Source organism: Nuphar pumila, chromosome 15, assembly GCF_984573655.1.
Source record: "Nuphar pumila chromosome 15, dmNupPumi1.hap1.1, whole genome shotgun sequence".
NCBI lineage: Eukaryota > Viridiplantae > Streptophyta > Magnoliopsida > Nymphaeales > Nymphaeaceae > Nuphar > Nuphar pumila.
In genome coordinates, this window is record NC_143263.1 from 21,994,893 (window position 1) to 22,014,235 (window position 19,343).

The window sequence follows — 19,343 nt, forward strand, 5'->3', positions numbered from 1 at the left end:
GGTTTCTCTCTCAATAATATTCAGTATTCTTGTGCCTTAGTGCACTTTTTGATATTTGTGCCTTAGCACACTTTGTGTTATTTTCGTCTTAGCGCATTTGATGAGTGAATGTTCTTGTCAAGTTTTTTGTAAACTTGATTATTTGTGAGGTTCTTCTCAAAAGAGACTGTGCACAAAAGCACTAAGTTCTTAATGTGTGAAGTATGCACAAAGGCACAAGATGAACACTTGAAAAAATGTGCACAAAGGCACAAGATGAACTCTTACAAAAGATTACAAATGCACAAAGGCATAAAACAAAAAGGAATCTTTATTGAATGTTGAGAGAGCTTTTATTAAAAGCATTAGAATTACAAAGGGGGTGAGACCCCTATATATACATTTGATAACCCTTGGAGGGGCTCCACATATAGACGTTGGAGCCCCTCCAACGGTCATATTATGGACCGTTGGAGGGGCCCAACGTCTATAAGTGTGGGCCTCTCAATGGCTAAGAAATAAAAAGAACAAAAAAGAAAAATAAGAAAAGGAAAAAATGCAAAAAGAAAAGAAGCATATTCCAAATAGAATATGCGTGAAGAAGAAAAAGACTATTTTACCCTTATCGGGTATTACAAATATATATATATATATATATATATGTATGTATATGTATCCATATATATATAGATATATATGGATTACATTTTAACATCCCCCCTCAAACTTACGATATAATAACCGAAAGTTTGCTAAGAAAAAAACTGAATCTAGGAGAACCTGTGCCTTAGTAAAGAACGCACGTTGATATTCTGATGTTACATAAGGTAGATCAATGACTTTCTTCAGCTATTCTTCTCTAACATAGTGACAGTCCATCTCGATATGCTTTGTGTGTTCATGAAATGTGTGATTCTTGGCAATATATATTGTACTCTTGTTGTCACAACACAACTTTGTAGGTCCTTGAACACGAACCTCCATATCTTCCAGCAACCGCCAAATCCAAACAATTTTCATGGTTGTAGTTGCCATGGCTCGTTAATCAGCCTCAGTAGATGACAGAGACATCTTATGTTGTTTCTTGCATCTCCAAAAAATTAACAATTCACCTTAAAAGACACAAAAACCAGTGGTGAAGTAACGATTATTTGGATCACCTCCCCAATTAGAGTCAGTATAAGCAATTAAATTTAATTCAAAAGATGAATATAGAAATACTCTCTTATTTACGGATCCCTTTATATATCTGATAATTCGAAGAATGACACTCATATGAACTAATGTAGGGGCATGCTGAAATTGACTTGCAACATGTACAACATGAGAGATATCCGATCTAGTGATGCTAAGATACATCAATGATCCAACGAGTTGCCTGTAAGGAGTGAGATCTTCTGGAGGAACCCCATCATCAAATTTCAACTTCGTTCCTACTACTTCAGGAGTTTTGCAAATTTTATCATATGTAATTCCTGACCTATCAATAATCTCACAAGCAAGTTTAGTTTGAGATAAAAAATAACCCCTATGAGAGTACAACTTCTATGCCTAAAAAATATCAGGCTACTCTTTTTCTTAGATCGGTTGATCTGATCTCCTAATCAAATCTAACCAGATCTGATTGGTCAGCAAGCCAACAACCTAGTCAACCCTAATCCAGCTTGCTGATAGCCAACTGAATACCTGATCTGACCGACCAACAGACCTAATAGTTCTGCGGCCGAGCCAGACCAGACCAGACCCATGCAGAAGTGCAGACCCCGGCCAGCATAATCTGACCAGACTTGGCTAGCCCGAAATCGACCAGGCCAATCGATTGCCTATCAGACCAAGCAAACTTGCCAGCCCAGATTTATAACACAGATCTAGGCCGCTTGAACCTGATCTGCGTCCACCGTGAGAAGGCTATTCGGTCAACAGATCTGCCAACCGAACAACACTCTTAATCTGCACACACACACATACACACACACACACACACACACACACACACACACACACACACACACACACACACACACACACATATATATATATATATATATATTTGGTCTGCTGGACTGAGTGAAAATCGGGCTAGCTTTGATCGGACCAGATCCAATCTGATCGGATTCGGCCTGCGTACCAGGCTTGCCCAGATTGACAAATCAGGACGTGCTCAATTTGTTGTCAACCGAGCTTTCCTCCTACGAGATCAAGTCGGCCCTGAAAAGACACCATTCACGACTGGATCTGGATCTCAGGATCCAGACCCAACTTATCTTGTTTATTAACACATGCTCATTAATGGCATGTAATATTTGTATAACATGTAATGGGTATTTTCGTACCCTAATCACTATACAGAAGCCTACTTAATGAGAAGCAAAACACGCAGACCTGTATTGGGTTTTCTCTGCAGCCCTCAGAGCCTCTCTCTCCTCGTTCGTTGCTTTCTTTCATGGTATCAAAGCGACAGGTTCCAGGTTCTCTCTTTAACGTCTTCCTCCAAGGTAATCCTTCCTCGTTGCCTTCCTATCTCTAAGGTATTATGTTTCTTCTTTCTCCTATCTCTAAGGTCTGCATCTCATCAATCCTCTTTCCTTCAATCGTCATCAGAGTCTTTTGCATTTACTTTTCCCTTTCACGCTGTTTGACGTGATTCCATAAGGTCACGCAAGAGCAAATTCTTGTGTGACTTCATTAATTGTATGTCCCTCATCTAGAATATCGTTGGACAAATTCAGATTTCTTTTTCTTTACGTTTTAGAATATCGTTTCATCCAAAATCAGATTCAGCCCTTTGCATCTTTCAAAAAAAAAAAAAGACAGCCAAGTCTAAGCTTTCTGAAATTTCGTATTTGTTCTGACCATTGTTTCTAACTATTTTTCGTTCTACTCCAATATTCTTTTCCTTCCATCTTCAATTACCCATGGATTCTTTTTCTTCTCAATCCGTACTTTCTTCCAACTTTCTTAGCCAACTTGTGTCAGAAAAACTAAACTCCAATTTTCTTACCTGGAAAAGACAAATCATCCCATTCATAAGAAGTCAGGATTTTTCTGGGCATTTAGATGGCTCTGTTTCTATTCCTCCAGAGTTCATATCACAAGATGGCAAGACTGGGGAGGGTGACACTTCCATTACTTTTGTCAAAAATCCAGAATATATATCCTAGATGAAGCGAGATCAGGCTTTGGTTGGCTACATCACTTCCACCCTGTCACAAGAGGTGCTTGTGGCAATCCCCGATGACTGCACAATTATGCAGTTATGGCATCGTCTTGTTCAGACGTACTCTCAAGTTTCTCAGGCAAGAGTTTTATTTTTAAAGAAAGAATTTCAAATGCTGGGAAAGGACTCCATGATTGTCATGGAGTACTTAAACAAAATGAAACCATCACAGATCAGTTGGCTATAGTGGGATGCGCGATTAACGACAAAGATATGGTGCAACAAACTTTGAGCGGACTGGGACCCGATTATCATATGATGGTTACTTCGTTGCTGTGTTTGCCAGACTTACCTACATTTGAAGATCTTTGTGCTAAGCTCTTACAGTATGAGATGACTTTGAAAGGATTCTCTGAAGGTAATCACAACCCTGTTGGAGCCCACAACGTTCTTGTCACAGGAGTCGCCTATGGTCGTGGATGTGGTAGGTATGAATCTAGAGAAAGAGGAAGTCAAGAGAGGAATGGACAAGGAACTCGTGGAATATTACCTACTCCTAGTATGCCTCCTAATCTGCAAAGGCAAAGGACCATACCTACCTGCTTTCTCTGCAACAAAAGGGGACACATAAAGGCAAATTGTTGGTTTAACTCGCAAAATAGAGGAAAGCAATTAGAGACAAGAAAGGGAACAAATACATTGAAAAATAGTGAAGTCAAAGAACTGTTATTGTCTGCTTTGGCTGAATTAAATATCAAACAGAATGATCAAGGCACTTGGAATGTTGATTCTGGGGCAGCCACTCATGTCACTGGTGATGCTGGTAAGCTCCTAAATCTTGTTTCTTATGTTGGTAGAAATAGTATTATTGAGATTAAGAGGTTTTAAGTTTAAGTTTTCTTAAACTAGAGGTTATTTGATATTTAGTGTTTAATGAAGGACTTAAGTGTAAATTTTTACATTGGCCTCTCTCTATTTAACATAGAGATTAGCCCTAATCATATTAACGAGTTCTCTCAGCCGATCTCTCTCTCTCTCTCCTCTACTCTCCTCTCCTCTGCCTCGGCTCGGGTGCTCCTCATTCTAGTCGCAACATGGTATCAAAGCCATGAATCTCTAGAGCCTGAAAACGTGACTATTCTACACCAAATCGTAAATAGGTGTGTTTTTTTTTTTCTCTCTAATTACATAGATCCAATTACAGATCTGTGTCATAATGTCTGACTCACGTCATGACACAAATCTGTAATCAGGTCTACAAATTGATTGCAGCTGGGAGTTACGGAAGAGCAGGCGTGCTTTTATGTGTCGTGGAAAGCTTTTTCTCTTCTCAGGCGTGAGTTCTGCGCAATAGTAGCAGCCTGTTAATCAGTTTTTTTTCTGTGTCGTGGAAGCTGCAGTCGTGATTCCCTGCTTTGTGGAAAGTTTTTTTTGTTGGAAGCTTTTATCTACTGTCGTGGCAAACTGCTTTTCATGGATTTTTTTTAGCAGCATGTGTGCCGTGGAAGCAACATGTTAAGCTTTTATCTACTGTCGTGGCAAATTGCTTTTCGTGGATTTCTTTTTTAGCAGCATGTGTGCCGTGGAAGCAACATGTTATTACAATTTTTTTTCTGTGTCGTGTAAGCAGCAGACGTGATTCCCTGCTTTGTGGAAAGTGCTAAAATCTGACCATGAACAAGTCGTCATGTTGGACGTTGTTCTGGCTTTCTCAGATCTATATTTATGAGGTGTTTACCTATTGTATCTTACGTGGGTTGAATAGTCAGGTGCAAGTAGGTCGTGGTATTGGCTGATGCGTGATTGTGGAACACGCTACTTTCAGTGTCAATTGTAGTCTGTCGTGATTTTTATTTTAGGTGTGGCAAACTTTGTGTAGTCGTGGCCTTGACTGACGTGTGATTATAAAACACGCTGTTCAAGTGAGTGAATCCGATTTTTTGTGGCAGCTGCAATAGCATCAAATATTCAGTATGGGTGAAACTTCGAAATGTGATTCCAAAATTTAACATAATGGGGAGTATAAGGCTTTTGCAAATCCCTTCTCGTATGGTTCCTCTGTAAGGTTGAATGAAACCAACTATGCCAGGTGGTCCAGAACTTTTATGATGTCGGTATCTGGACATCGTAGAAAACATATTTTATTGGAAGATGAACCAAATGAAAAGGTAGGAAAATATGTTACTTGGGACGAAGATAATGACATCGTTATGTCATGGATCATGAATAGTGTCGAACCCCATATTGCAGATGGTTTAAATGACTATAATACAGTCAAACAAATGTGGGGCAATCTACGAGATACGTACTCACAAGAGACTACTGTGAGTCGTATCCTGCAAGTTGAACAAAAGATATATAATTTGCAGCATGGAGATCAGACCTTGGCCCAGTACTATGCCTCCGTCAAAGCTGTGTTTGAAAGACTCACAAGAGACTTCAGGAACCTTTCGAAGGAAACACCGCCCACATTCGAACCAACGTCGACCGGAGGGTCACGCGCAACTGCCTGCGCTGCTTGTGCTGTCTGAGCAACCTGTGCCGCTTGCATAGCTTGTGCAACCTGCAAAGCCTGAGCAGTTTGAGTTGCCTGAGCCGTCATAGTCTCGGTCAGGGTGTGAATGACTTCCATCATAAAATCCCTCTACTCCTGCCAATTCGTGGGAGCAGCAGTAGAGGACGAAGCACCTCTGTGGGTATAATGTGACATCTACAACGCATATCCTTTCTACAAATTAGACTCTTACTGATCCTACCCCTTTAGGGTTGATCACGAACAATAATCGTTCATGTAATCACACAAAGATTTTTAAATCCACACCAAATAATATTGAACTATAATTGCAATCAATCACACAGAATTCACATACTTTAAGTAAAAGTATTAAATAGTCATACCAGTGAAAAAAACTGCTCTTGAGGACGAGTCACACTTGTCGACGCTTCAGGACATGACTCATATACCAAAAAAAAAATTTTAATACTAAAAAGATGATAAAATTACAAGTCTTTATGGTGGGATCTGATACCAAACCTGTAACGACCCCAAATTATACCCTTTGAAAATGCGGAATATTTTTTTTTTCAATGCGGAAACCTTCCCAGAGATCCGGGGTCCTCACAGTTCCAATTTCCATTGGATAGCCTAAACACCACAAACGAACTTGCAACCATCATCCATAAGAACTAAAAAATTTCTTTATTTATGAATAAGAGTAAATTGTAGAGAAATGTTTTTATTCGACTGGAAATAAAGCAACAATTGAAAAAGCTAGAAGAACTAAAACAAAAGAAAGAGCCACTATGTCCCCTGCTGAAGTTGTCAAACCCAAGTATGACTCTCATCCATTCTCAGTAGCTAGTCCAACCTCACTGTTCACCATATCCTGTGAAAAACCAACAAAGTAGGGTGTCAGAACCGAAATTCTGAGCACAACTACTTCTAAAGAAACCAGGTGAGACAAAGAACATGGATAAGATTTCATGTAATGATTTGGGTGAGTGTAAATATTGAAAGAAAGAAACCCTATCATCGACAGAGAGAGAGAGATAGAGAAAGAGATTCCAGAGAAAAGGGGGTTCAGTCGATCGTGACTGCCCTCTCATTCTATTAATAATAAGTGTGTAAAACACTAGGGTACGAAAATACCCCTTAATAGAGTGTTAATTTATATTTTACATGAACTGGGTCTGGACCCGATCCATTACATAAATGGATCGGGTCAGACATATACATAATGAGGATAATGATGACTTCTTTTCAGCCTCCCTCAAGTTGTGCATGGTGTTGGACCATGAACAACTTGTTCTTCAGAAACCAAAACCTATCCTTTGTCAACCCTTTAGTGAGGATGTCAGCAACTTGTTCTTCAGTTGGCACATACATAGGCTCAATCTCTTTGTCTTCAACCTTTTTTCTAATAAAATGTTGATCTATTTCAATATGCTTTGCTCGACTATGGTGAATGGGATTGAATGACATGTTAATGGCACTTTGATTGTCACACAACAACAGTGACCGAGCAATCGGTTCTCCCATTTCTGTCAGGAGATGTCTTATCCATGTACCCTCGGTCGTGGCAGTGGCCATCGATCTGTATTCAGCCTCAGTGCTTGATCTAGCAACCGCCTTTTGTTTTCTACTGCTCCAGGATACCAAGTTTAGCCCAATGAAGCTGCAATAACCGGATACTGATCATCGTTCGTCTGGATGACTCGCCCAATCAACATCAGCATAAGTGACGATCTCATGGCCCCCGCCTAGATCTAATTCCTTTTTCTTGTATACCAGCCCATCACCAACTGTACCCTTTAGGTAGCGAAGTATACGTTTGACTGCCTCCATATGTGACATACGAGGTTTATGCATAAACTGGGATACCTGATTAACCGAATATACTATGTCGGGTCTAGTAAAAGTCAGGTATTGCAACATGCCAACTAAACTGCGATACTTAGTGGGATCTCCATATATATCCCCTTCTTGTGAACTCAATTTCTGATGAATGACACTTGGAGTTGTTAACGGCTTACAATCTGTCATGCCTGCTCTGCCGAGAATGTCCAACGTATATTTGTGTTGAGTAAGGGTAAGTGTATCATTTCTGTTATCAACTTCTACCCCAAGAAAATATCGCAGCTCTCCCAAATCTTTCATCTTAAATCTCTGATTTAATAACTTCTTCACCTGCTCAATGTGACTTTTACAATTCCCTGTGATGATGATGTCATCTACATATATCAACAAAAAAATAGTGACTCCTTGTTCATTGTGAATAAATAATGAGTGATCCAGAAGAGACCGAGAGAAGCCATGCCGTTGTATTTCTAGAGAAAAACTGTCGAACCAGGAACGAGAAGCTTGTTTCAAACCATAGAGTGCTCTCTTTAATTTGCATACATATTTTTTGGCGTCTCGTTCTGCATATCCAGTGGGTTGTTCCATGTAGACCTCTTCTTTTAAATCCCCGTGCAGAAAAGCATTTTTTACATCCAGCTAGCGCAATATCCATCCATGTTTAATGGCTAGACTCAGCACAATGCGAATGGTCCCCATTTTAATTACAGGACTAAAAGTTTCATCAAAATCTTGGCCTTCCTCTTGTGTGAATCCCTTGGCTACAAGTCGAGCCTTGTACCTTTTGATGCTCCCATCTGGTTTATACTTTATCTTGTACACCCATTTTGACCCAACAACATTTCTGTTCAGTGGTCTAGGTACAATCTCCCATGTCCCACATTCATGTAAGGCCTCCATTTCTTCATTCATTGCTTCTACCCATCTTCTAGAGGTCGCAGCTTGATAGAACATGAGATGCTCATCCTCTTTACTTATGGATGTCAAGAATAATTGAAAATCCAATGAAATTTTTTTATAACTTACCCACCTGTCAAGCGGATGTCGAATCCGTGAGGATCTTCTGATATCCATTTGCTGCGAAGGCGGGTGATCCAGACAGATCCGTATTCGTACAAGGAATGAATGAGGGCTCTTTCTCTCACCGGGTGTACACAATACCCTTATACCTTGTTGGTTCCAAGTCATATGTAACAGTTTCCTCCGTTTGAGTCTCATTGGCTGAATCCTCATGTGGCTCCTTCTGACTGCAATTTTCTGAACAGTCTACTTTACCATTGGAGAAGAGTTCTGAATTTAACCATGGGTAGTATACCTCAATGCTGGAGCTTGAGTTATCAGTATCCACCATAGTTGAATTAGTATCCTGATCAGCAAAGTTCATTTCATCGAAAATAACATTCCTTGCTATTTTGACACGCTTACTCAGGGGATCATAACACCTGTACCCTTTGTAATCTTCTGCATATCCTATAAACCTGCATTTTAAAGCCTTATCTTGGAACTTGTGCCTGAGTGAGCTGTCAAATTTGAACATAGCAAACAGACCCAAACACACGTAATTCATGACAATCAGGTTGTATGCCAAAAAGAGAGAAGTATGGTGACTTATTTTCTAAGATACTCATGGGCAATCAATTTATCACATGAACTGTGGAGTGGAAGGCCTCAGTCCATAATGATACAGGGAGATTGCTCCCGTGCATCATGCTCATTGCAGTCTCAACAATATGTCGATGCTTCCTCTAAGCAATCCCATTTTGTTGAGGTGTATGAGGGCAAGACACTCTTCTCCAGAGTTACCAGAAGCTTCTTAGGTAGGTGGGAAGCTCGCTTCCCGGAAACTCACTTCGGAAGCGCGATACTTCTCGCTTCCGAAACTTCATGGGAATCTCGATTCCCCTACGCTTCTTCTACGCTTCACACACACATGGTCTATGCTTCCTATATGCTTTTCTCACGTTTCGTTTCATGTTTTTCATGTATTTTCTCTTACGCTTTCACTCACTTTCAATGTACTTTCTTTAAATTAGTAACCATCATTGTTACATTTTAACAAAAATTTAACTCTTTTACTAAAAATCATGAAATATAAGAATGATCAATTTTATTTTAGTTTTTATTTGTTTCTTGTTCGATTCCTATTCAATTACCATATTACTTCATTTTTTTTAATGTTTTGCTTTTAAATTGATACTTCGCTTCCCGCTTCCTATTAATTTTAACATGCCTCGCTTCTCGCTTCTGCTTCCCGTATCGTTTCCTGCTTCCGCTTCCTAGTTTGGCAACCTTGCTCTTCTCTGTATCCCATTATGTTGAAGAAAATTAACAAAATCACTCGAGGAGAATTCACCATGGTTGCCAGACTAGAAGCAGAAGCAGGAAACGATACGGGAAGCGGAAGCGAGAAGCAATGCATTTTAAAATGTATAGGAAGCGGGAAGCGAGGAATAAAAAAAGAAATATAATAATTGAATGTGAATCATAATGAACACAAATAAAAACTAAAATAAAAGTGACTAATATTAAATTTCATGATTTGTTAGTGTAAGAATTGAATTTTTAACAAAATCTAAAAATGATGATTACCAATTTAAAGAAAGCACATGGAAGTGAGTGAGAAGAGTGAGAGAAAACAAAAAAAATATGAAAAGTTGAGTAAGAAAACATATAAGATGAATAAATGAAGTGTGTGGAAAACATAGGAGAAGCGAGGGGGAATCGAGGTTCTCATCAAGTTTCGGCAGCGAGGAGTGTCGCGTTTCCGAAGCGAGTTTCCGGGAAGCGAGCTTCCCACCTATCTAAGAAGCTTCCGGTAACTCTGGAATTCACCTCCTCCATCACACTGGAAATTAAGAATATTGGTAGAGAAATGATTTTGAACAAAAGAGTGAAATTTCTGGAACAATCCAAAGACTTCTGATTTGTGCTTTATAAAAAATATCCAAGTATAACGTGAGTAACTATCAATGAAAATAAGATAGTATTTACTGCAAGAAAAAGAAGTAATTGGGGCAGGACCCCAGACATCTGAACAAATGACCTCAAATGGCCTTGAAGCTCTTTTATTAATGGAAGCAAAAGGTAAAGCATGACTCTTACATAAATGACAACTAGAACATTTTGTATCAACGACTTCTGAACTCAGACAGGACTTAGGAATAAGATTATTCAGGACAAGTTTTTCAATGAAATGGCGACCACAATGGCCAAGACGACTATGCCAAAGTCTTGACTTATTACTTTCAGAAACAATAAATATAAAATCAGAATAAAAAACTTGACGTTGGTGAGGCTTCAAGGATGAATAGTTGGAATGAATGGAGGATCTTCTTGAAAGATGTACATGTTGCCCCATCGTTTTCCTTCAGCGAATGTCTTCCTCGTGCAAAGATCCTTGACAAAAACAGAAGGAGTAAATTCAACTGAAGCATTAGCATCATCAACAAGTTTTGAGATAGAAACAATGTTCTTTTGAATATTAGGAGCATGGATGACACTTGAAAGTTTAAGAGAGGACTTTGACATGTGTATAATGGCATTTCCAGTATGTGAGATTGCATGATGAGATCCATCTCCTGTGACTATGCTATTCTTTCCAACATAAGGTGTAAGAGTCAAGAGTTTACCTACATCACCCGTAACATGAGTAGCTGCTCCGGAGTCGACATACCAAATTCCTTTGTCATTTTGCTTCATATTCAATCCTGCCAAGGCTGCCAACAACAACTCTTTTACTTCTCCATCCTTCCTAGCCTCTGCTTGTGGAGCTTTCCCTTTGTTTTGAGGATTAAACCAACAATTGCTTTAATGTGCCCTTTCTTGTTGCATAGGAAGCAGGTGGGAATGGGTCTTTGTCCCTGGATATTGGGTGTTGGAAGTATGCCACGACCTCCATAGTTATTTCTCCCTTGGCCTCCTTTTCCTCGAAAAGAACTTCCTCGTCCTCGACCATAACTCATTCACATAGCCAGCACATCTTGTGTTCCTGAATTCCCATGAGAGTCTTCAGAAGATCCTTTCAGATTCATCTCATATTGCAATAATTTCGCACGAAGATCTTCAAACTTTGGAAGTTCTGGTAAACATAGTAAGGTTGTCGTCATAACATGATAATCTGGCCCCAATCCACTCAAGGTTTGTTGTACTTTATCTTTTTCACTGACAAGACACCCAACAACGGCCAGCTGATCTGTGATGTCTTTCATTTTATTCAGGTATTCCATAATAGACATGGAATCTTTCTTCAGCATTTGAAACTCTCGCTTAAGAAGCATAATTCTTGCCTCAGAAATTTGTGAATATGTTTGAACTAACGTATCCCACAGTTCCTTTGCCGAACAATCATCAGGAAAAGCAATAAGGACCTCCTGTGAGAGAGTTGAAGTGATGTATGCCACTAGCGATTGATCCCTCTTCATCCAAGCAACATATTCTGGATTCTTGTGAAGAACAACAAATTGTCTCCTTTATCGTCCGCCTTTTCTTGCGAAAGGAATTCTGGAGGCGGTGGGACCGATCCAAAAAAACTTGAGGACAGACATGATTGCCCGTGAGTAAAATCCATTTGATGAATATGTTTGAACTGACACTTAGGTATGAAAAACAAAAAACAGAGGACTCGGCTGACAGAACCAACGAGACCAGAACCAAGAGAGCAACAGTGATTAGCAGGAGTTACTCGGCAGGCAGTTCTTTTCAGAACCAACGAAAACAGAAATATTTTCAGATGAGGGAAAAACAGATGGCAAGCGAGAAAGTAACAATGATTAGCAGGTACTCAGCAGGCAATTCCTTTTAGAACCAACGAAAAACAACGGGGATTTAAAAGGAAATCACAGGTTAACAGAAAAACAACAGTGATCTGAAATGAAATCCACGCAGATTCACGTTTCTAACCAAGTCGAGTTTCTCACAGAATCATAGCTGTCGAGTCTTTTACAGAATCACAGATCAAGAAAGAAAGGAATCACAGATGTCAAGTTTTTCACAGAATCACAGAAAGAAAGAGAATCATAGATAGAAAGAGGATCAAGTTTTTCACAAAAGAAAGGGGAACCTGTTATCGTGAAGCCGAGATCAACCTCTTTACAACCAGTCTCGTTTAGATCCACGCACCTGTACTTAAAGTTTCCAGATTTACGCTGATAGACTCACGCTGATAGATCCACGTAGATTCACGCTGGCAGCCCTTCAAACTCACGCTGATGGATCCACGCAGATTCACGCTGGCAGCCCTTCACTCCCATATGTCACACTGCTCTGATACCATGAAAGAAAGAAACCCTATCATCGACAGAGAGAGGGAAGAGAGAGAGAGAGATAGAGAAAGAGATTTCAGAGAAAAGGGGGTTCAGTCGATCGTGACTGCCCTCTCATTCTATTAATAATAAGTGTGTAAAACACTAGGGTACGAAAATACCCCTTAATAGAGTGTTAATTTACATTTTACATAAACTGGGTCTGGACCCGATCCATTACATAAATGGATCGGGTCAGACATATACATAATAAGGATAATGATGACTTCTTTTCAGATATAACCATTTGCAGTGTCTAACAGCTCATACATGCGATATATTGCATATACTCACCAGTCGAGAATAGTAAAGCAATACCATATTGTAATGAAAAGAGGCGGAAGCACCAATAGAGCAAAAGCACTCTTTAAGAGTAACACCAAGAGCCAAGAACACAAACACTAAAGGTGTGCACACAAAACTCACAAAAGTAGAAAATGACTCAAAGTCATAAGTTGAATATTATTGAAGGAAAGAGAGGGGTGAAAAACCCATGCTTACAAGAGGAGAAACCTCCTCTATTTATAGAGGAGGGAGTGCTAAGGAAGGGACCACAAGGGGCTCCCATGTAGTCGTTGGGAGCCCCAACGGTCATAAATCTGACCGTTGGGGCCCCAACGACTACATGTGTGGGGCCCTTGTGGTCTTACAAAAAAGGGAAAATAAAAAAGAAAAAAGAAAAAAAGGAGAAAAGAAAAAATGTAAAAAGAAAAGGGTTATATGTGGTTTTACAAGAATACCCCTATCAGGTATTTCAAGAAAAGGAAAAATGTATATATATACATATATGTATATATATATATATACATATTTTAACACATATATCAAGAACTAAATAACCAAACCTTGCAGCATGCTTTCTAGGAAATAAATAACATACACACACCATTCTATCATGATTCAGAGAATAATTCAATTATGCATGATCTAGTGCAAACAGAACAATGCATGATTATGTGCAATGCATGATTCCTTTTGTTATCTTTCATTTAAGTTTCATTTTTCCATATACATGCCTTATTAAATGCATGCAACTTTAAGTTTCTCTTTTTAATTACTGTTGCCCGCAGATACACCAAACGGGTACAATCCCCGAGGTCAAGTAGGTTCCCAGGGTAGCTTAACACACAATTTGTATTTTATTACTTGGTTCCAACTTAGCTCTCGACCGAATCACCTTCGGAACATTAGACCTCCACGTCTAATGTCAGGGACACAAGAAACACCCCACACCCACATGTGCCACTTCCTTGGTACGATAAACAACAGCTGTGTCAAACACACCACTCCCGGGTAAAGTGCCGGACTCTCCCTAAAACCGTGGCCAGGAGAAAGAACCTCAATATCGGGTTCAGGGGACAAAATTACAGCACACGGAGTTTTTGTATCCTCACAGTCTCCCCAAGACCGGACCTCTAAGATTCCCACACTCCAGATGAGATATCCCAGAATGTATATTACACTGTTCTTATACATTATATTTTTATTTAAGTCAATTCTTTAGGTTTGCAACACCATATGCAAAAGTAAAGTGAAAAAACCGCATCCTCCCTTGCGAGGACCCTTACGGGAATCCAGCCCGTTAGAACAACCAGAACAGTGTAGTAGTGTGTCATACCAACTTATGTGGTTTAAGTGATGCAGTTCAAAATATATATGAAAGAAACTCAACCAACGACTCTCCAGGCCGGTGATGGTCCATTTAGGCCATTTATGCATCACATAACAAAACAAAAGTAGTGTTTTATTTATAACACTAGGCCAAAATGCCAAAAGCATGTGCACTCGTGCAAACATAACCCAACCATATGCATGTCATTACTCAATCATATGCATTTTCACTATGTGTGGTACCTACATCATATACGTGTATTAACCAATGCACATTTCTTTTAAGTGTGTGAGTGTACATGTAAAGTTTCATATATCCCTAAAGCAATCATGCTCAAGAAGAAACATTAACGGAGTCATACTGACAACCAAGATTACCCAACTAGTATCATGAAATGCAAAAACAACATTTACCAATTACCAGGCAGAAGTGTAAGCTTTGCCATATGCTAGGGAAGTTAGTCGGGCTTAACAATCCCAGACTCGCCAACCTCCTAGCTAGAATTAAAGCTAATTCAGTCCAGCGAGTAATACTGTCAATGCCACCACTGTAATAACCTCAATTTTTATAATTATTTATTTGAAAATAACAAGTATTTTTCTAATTTTGGGCCTCGGATCCGTCATCGGATCCATAAAAGGATCCATAAATAACCCACAAAAGGGCGTCAAATTATACTTATAATAGTAATTTTTAATTAAACAAATAATTAATAGCATTTATAAGAAGAAAAATAAATTAATTTTAGTATATAGGGGTCGGATCCATAGTTGGATCCCACCCGGATCCAACTGAGGATCCGCCGTGCAGGGGCGAACCAGAACCATTTTTGAAATGGATCCTGTATCGCGGGTCCCGGGCTCGGACCCGGACCCGAGTTCTGTTTTAAAAGAGGGGAGGGGCGTTAAAATAGGAATCGTGCCTAGGGCACGATTCTTGTTTTCAAGAATCTGAAACAGAAGGTTACGCAGGGCGTAACCAACCCCGCAAGTTGTGAAAATGGTTCGGTGGGCCGATAAAAGGAGGAGTGGAGAGGGGTTTTTCCCTCTTCACTCAGTCGATCTCTCTCTCCCCCATCTATCTCGCCTCTCCCTCTCGTTTTCGTGCGCTCCGGAAAAGGGGTGGTCGCCGGCGAACTTCGGCCACCAACAACCACGACAGCAGCCGTGAGTGGAGCTTTGGCCACCATCCACCACCGAAGGCCACGACAACAGTGAGGAGCGTCAGCCGCGGCCCTGCTTTCGTGATTGTCGCCGTTGATCGCCGGAGAAATCTTCAATAAGGTACGGGACTTCTTGGAATCGGGGTGAGGAATCGAACATGGGTTCGATTCCATGGGTGGATTGAGGGGAGGATTTGGGGATTAGGTTGTTCCCCATTTCAAAAACCCAAATCGATTTGGGGATTTGGCTGTTTACCCCATTTCGAAAACCCAAACGATTTGGGGATTTTCAGTTTTTCTGATAAAAGGGGGGGGGGGGTGATGTATGTTAAAGGGCTTAAGACCTCGGTTAATGTATTTGTTTTGGATTTTTACTAAGAAGGCTTACAGATTTCTGATGGGGGCAAATACCCTGAAATCGTGAAACAGGGGTTTTCCCTGTTTCGGCCACCCTGAACGATTGGTTTGGGAATGAAGGTTTCTTTTTGTTTTGATTGACAGTCCTTATGATAATCGATCTGCATTGTTGGTTTTTGTCATTTTATGCATGATATTAGTGAGGTCAATGTATTTAAGTTAAAGTCTTGTGCTGTGAAATATAATTTTTGTAATCTATTTTCTGTGAGATGAAGAAGAATAGAGGAAATTACAGGTTTCTGGAAATATTTGTGCTAGCCCAGTACGTTGATACGTTAGGCTGTTTCCCTTATGGAAAGATTTATTTTCTTACTTATGGGATGCTGCTGAAGTTCAGGAGAAATGTTCATGTTAGGGTAAATTAAAGTTTTAGGGTGTTTAGTAGACTCTTGAATTGGGAAATTCCTGAATAGTTTGGGTTTCGGTTATTGTGATTGAATAACCAGATTGGGGTTCCTTCACCGTGAATATGCATAGGATAAGGGGATATATTTGATTCTGAAGTTTTTAATTTTTACATAACCTATTAATGGCAGATTGTAGCATATACCATGAGTTTTCTTTTGTTTTCTCTGCCAAGTGTTCTATGCTTGGATAAACTAGAGTAACAATACTTTAAAGTCATGCAAACAGTTGATCTTGTGTATGGAGCTAAGTCTTGATATCATTACTTACCTGAAATGCGTTGTAATTGAATCTGCATACTTGAAATCTTGGAAACCAAGTTCATAAAGAATGTTTGGAAATTGCAGTTTCTGTTGATAATGGAGTAAGTTGGTCTCATAAATTTACTGCAAAAATCTTAATGTGTTGTTTCCATAATGTAGCATTGTATGCTGGACTGAGAGGTTGGATTTCCAGAAATTGAAGTTATAAGTTCGATTTGATATTGGTTATTTTGATATCAAAAGGGGACTGTGTGATGATATGCATATAGGAAATTTCTTGTTAATTAATTTTTGAAACTTGCTATCCTAAAAAACAGAACACTGTTATGTATACTAAAACAGGGAATAGATGGGTTTGATGATGCAACACCATTCGATGTTTTAAATTATTAAAAGTCAGCATGTGTTCCAGCTGACTGCGTGTTTATGTATACATATATATATTACACACGTCCTGATTTCTAGTGGCAGGGCTGATTCCTATATGTTTTCATAGTTAGCCGAATGATGTTAATCAGACTTCCTATTTTCATAAATGAATATACAAAGTTCTAAACCATTATAACATGAATGCACTGCTTCTAGGTTCATGAACTGTTAAAGTCCGACAGAATCTTGCATGCATTACCTAATGTAATGTTGTAGGCTGTCTATTGGCATAAGATGGTGCTTGAGTGTAGTAAGCTCAAAGTTTGTAAGATGCAGCGTGGGATCATTGAAACATAACCTGAAAATTTTCAGTTGGGTATAATAGTGCTCATGTTACATTGTTTAGGGAGGATGGATACATAAAACTGAAATTTTATATATGTAATGTATCTTGCTTGGATGTCTCTAGCTGAACATTATATTTTTGGCTAGAATCCATGTGTTAATTAAAAGCTTGTGTATTGGATTGTATGAAAACACTTGCCGTGGAGGTTTATGTTTTCACTTGACTGTTATGATTATGGTACGCATGAGTGGGAGCATGATTCAATTATTAGTAATGCTTCTTGAACATGTACGCTTGATTTATATGTGAAATGGTACATGTACACTCATACCCTGAAAGAAACCATGGATTGGTTAATACCCGTATGTGATGTAGGTAACACACACATATTGAAAATGCATATGAATGAATTATGACATGCATATGTTTGGGTTTATATTTGCATGAATATGTATGCTGTTTGGCATTTTGGCTTAGTGTTATAAAGGAAACACTGTTATGCTTTTATTATGTGATGCACCGATGGCCTATGGGACCATCACCGACCTGGAGAGATGTGGGTTTGGTTTTCTTTTATATATGTTTTTAAAAGCTTCACTTAAACCACATAAGATGGTTTGACACTTTATTACACTGTTCTTTGTGTTTACACAGGCTGGAGTCCTGAATGGGTCCCTGCAACGGAGGATGCGGGGTTTTCACTTTACTTTTGCATATGTGTGGCAAACTTAAAGAATGAACTTTAAATAAAAATAATGAATAAGAACAGTGTAATATACATTCTGGGATATCTCATCTGGAGTATGAGAATCTTGGATATCCGGTCTTGGAGAGACTGTGAGGATACAAAAACTCCGTGTGTTATAAATTGCCCCCCCGAACCCGATATTGAGGTTCTTCTCCTGCCCACGGTTTTAGGGAGAACCCGCCACTTTACCCGGGAGTGGTGTGTTAGTCACAGCTGTGAGTTTATGGTACCAAGGAAGTGGCACTTGTGGGCGTGGGGTGTCCCTTGTGTCCCCGACATTAGATGTGGAGGTCTAATGTTCCGATGGATGGTGTTGTTTCCTGATATCGGTCGATGGCTAAGTTGAAACCCAGTAATAAAATACAAATTGTGTGTTAAGCTACCCTGGGAACCTACTTGACCTCGGGGTTTGTACCCGTTTGGTGTATCCGCGGGTCACGGTAATTAAAAAGAGGAACTTAAAGATGTGTGCATCTAATAGGGCATGCATATGGAAAGATGGAACTTAAATGAAATATAACAGAAGAAATCATGCATTGCACATAATCATGCATTTTTCTGTTATGCATTAGATCATGCATGTTTGAATCATTCTTGATATCATGACATCATTTGGTGGTAGCATATGACTTACTTTGTGAAATCATGCTGAAAGGTTTGATTATTTAGTTATTGATATATGACATTGTTTACTGTTCTTGACTAGTGAGTATATGCAATTATTGGTAGTTATGGATATTTAAATGTTGCAAATGTTATATCTGCACTCACTCAAATCATTGCATGAAATCTTATCCATGTTCTTTCTCTCACTTGGTTTCTTTAGAAGTAGCTGTGCTCAGAATTTCAGTTCTAACACCCTACTTTGTTGGTTTTACACAGGAAATGGTGAACAAGGAAGTTGGACATGCATCTGGGGATGGATGAGTTGTACTTGGGCTTGTCAGCTTCAGTGGAGGACATAATGACTCTTTCTTTAGTCTTTTAGTTCTTTAAATTTCTGTAATTGTTACTTTACTTTTAGTGGAAGAAAACCTTGTCTTTGAAATTTTTTTACTCATTAATAAAAGAGTTTTAGTTGGTTGATATGGATGATAATTGCAACTTCGTTTGTGGTGGATGGGCTATCCAATGGAAAGTGGAACTGTGAGGACCCCAGATCTCTGGGAAGGTTTCCACAACTCTTAGAAAAAAAAAATTTCCGCATTTTTAAAGGGTATGGATTGGG

At 39.3% G+C, this 19,343-nt stretch overlaps 1 protein-coding gene across 3 annotated transcripts in view; it reads right to left on the reverse strand.

Annotated features, from left to right (window-relative positions):
- LOC149814773 (uncharacterized) overlaps positions 1–19,343 on the reverse strand; it is a 246,661-nt gene that overhangs the window by 41,989 nt on the left and 185,329 nt on the right. The window lies entirely within an intron of this gene.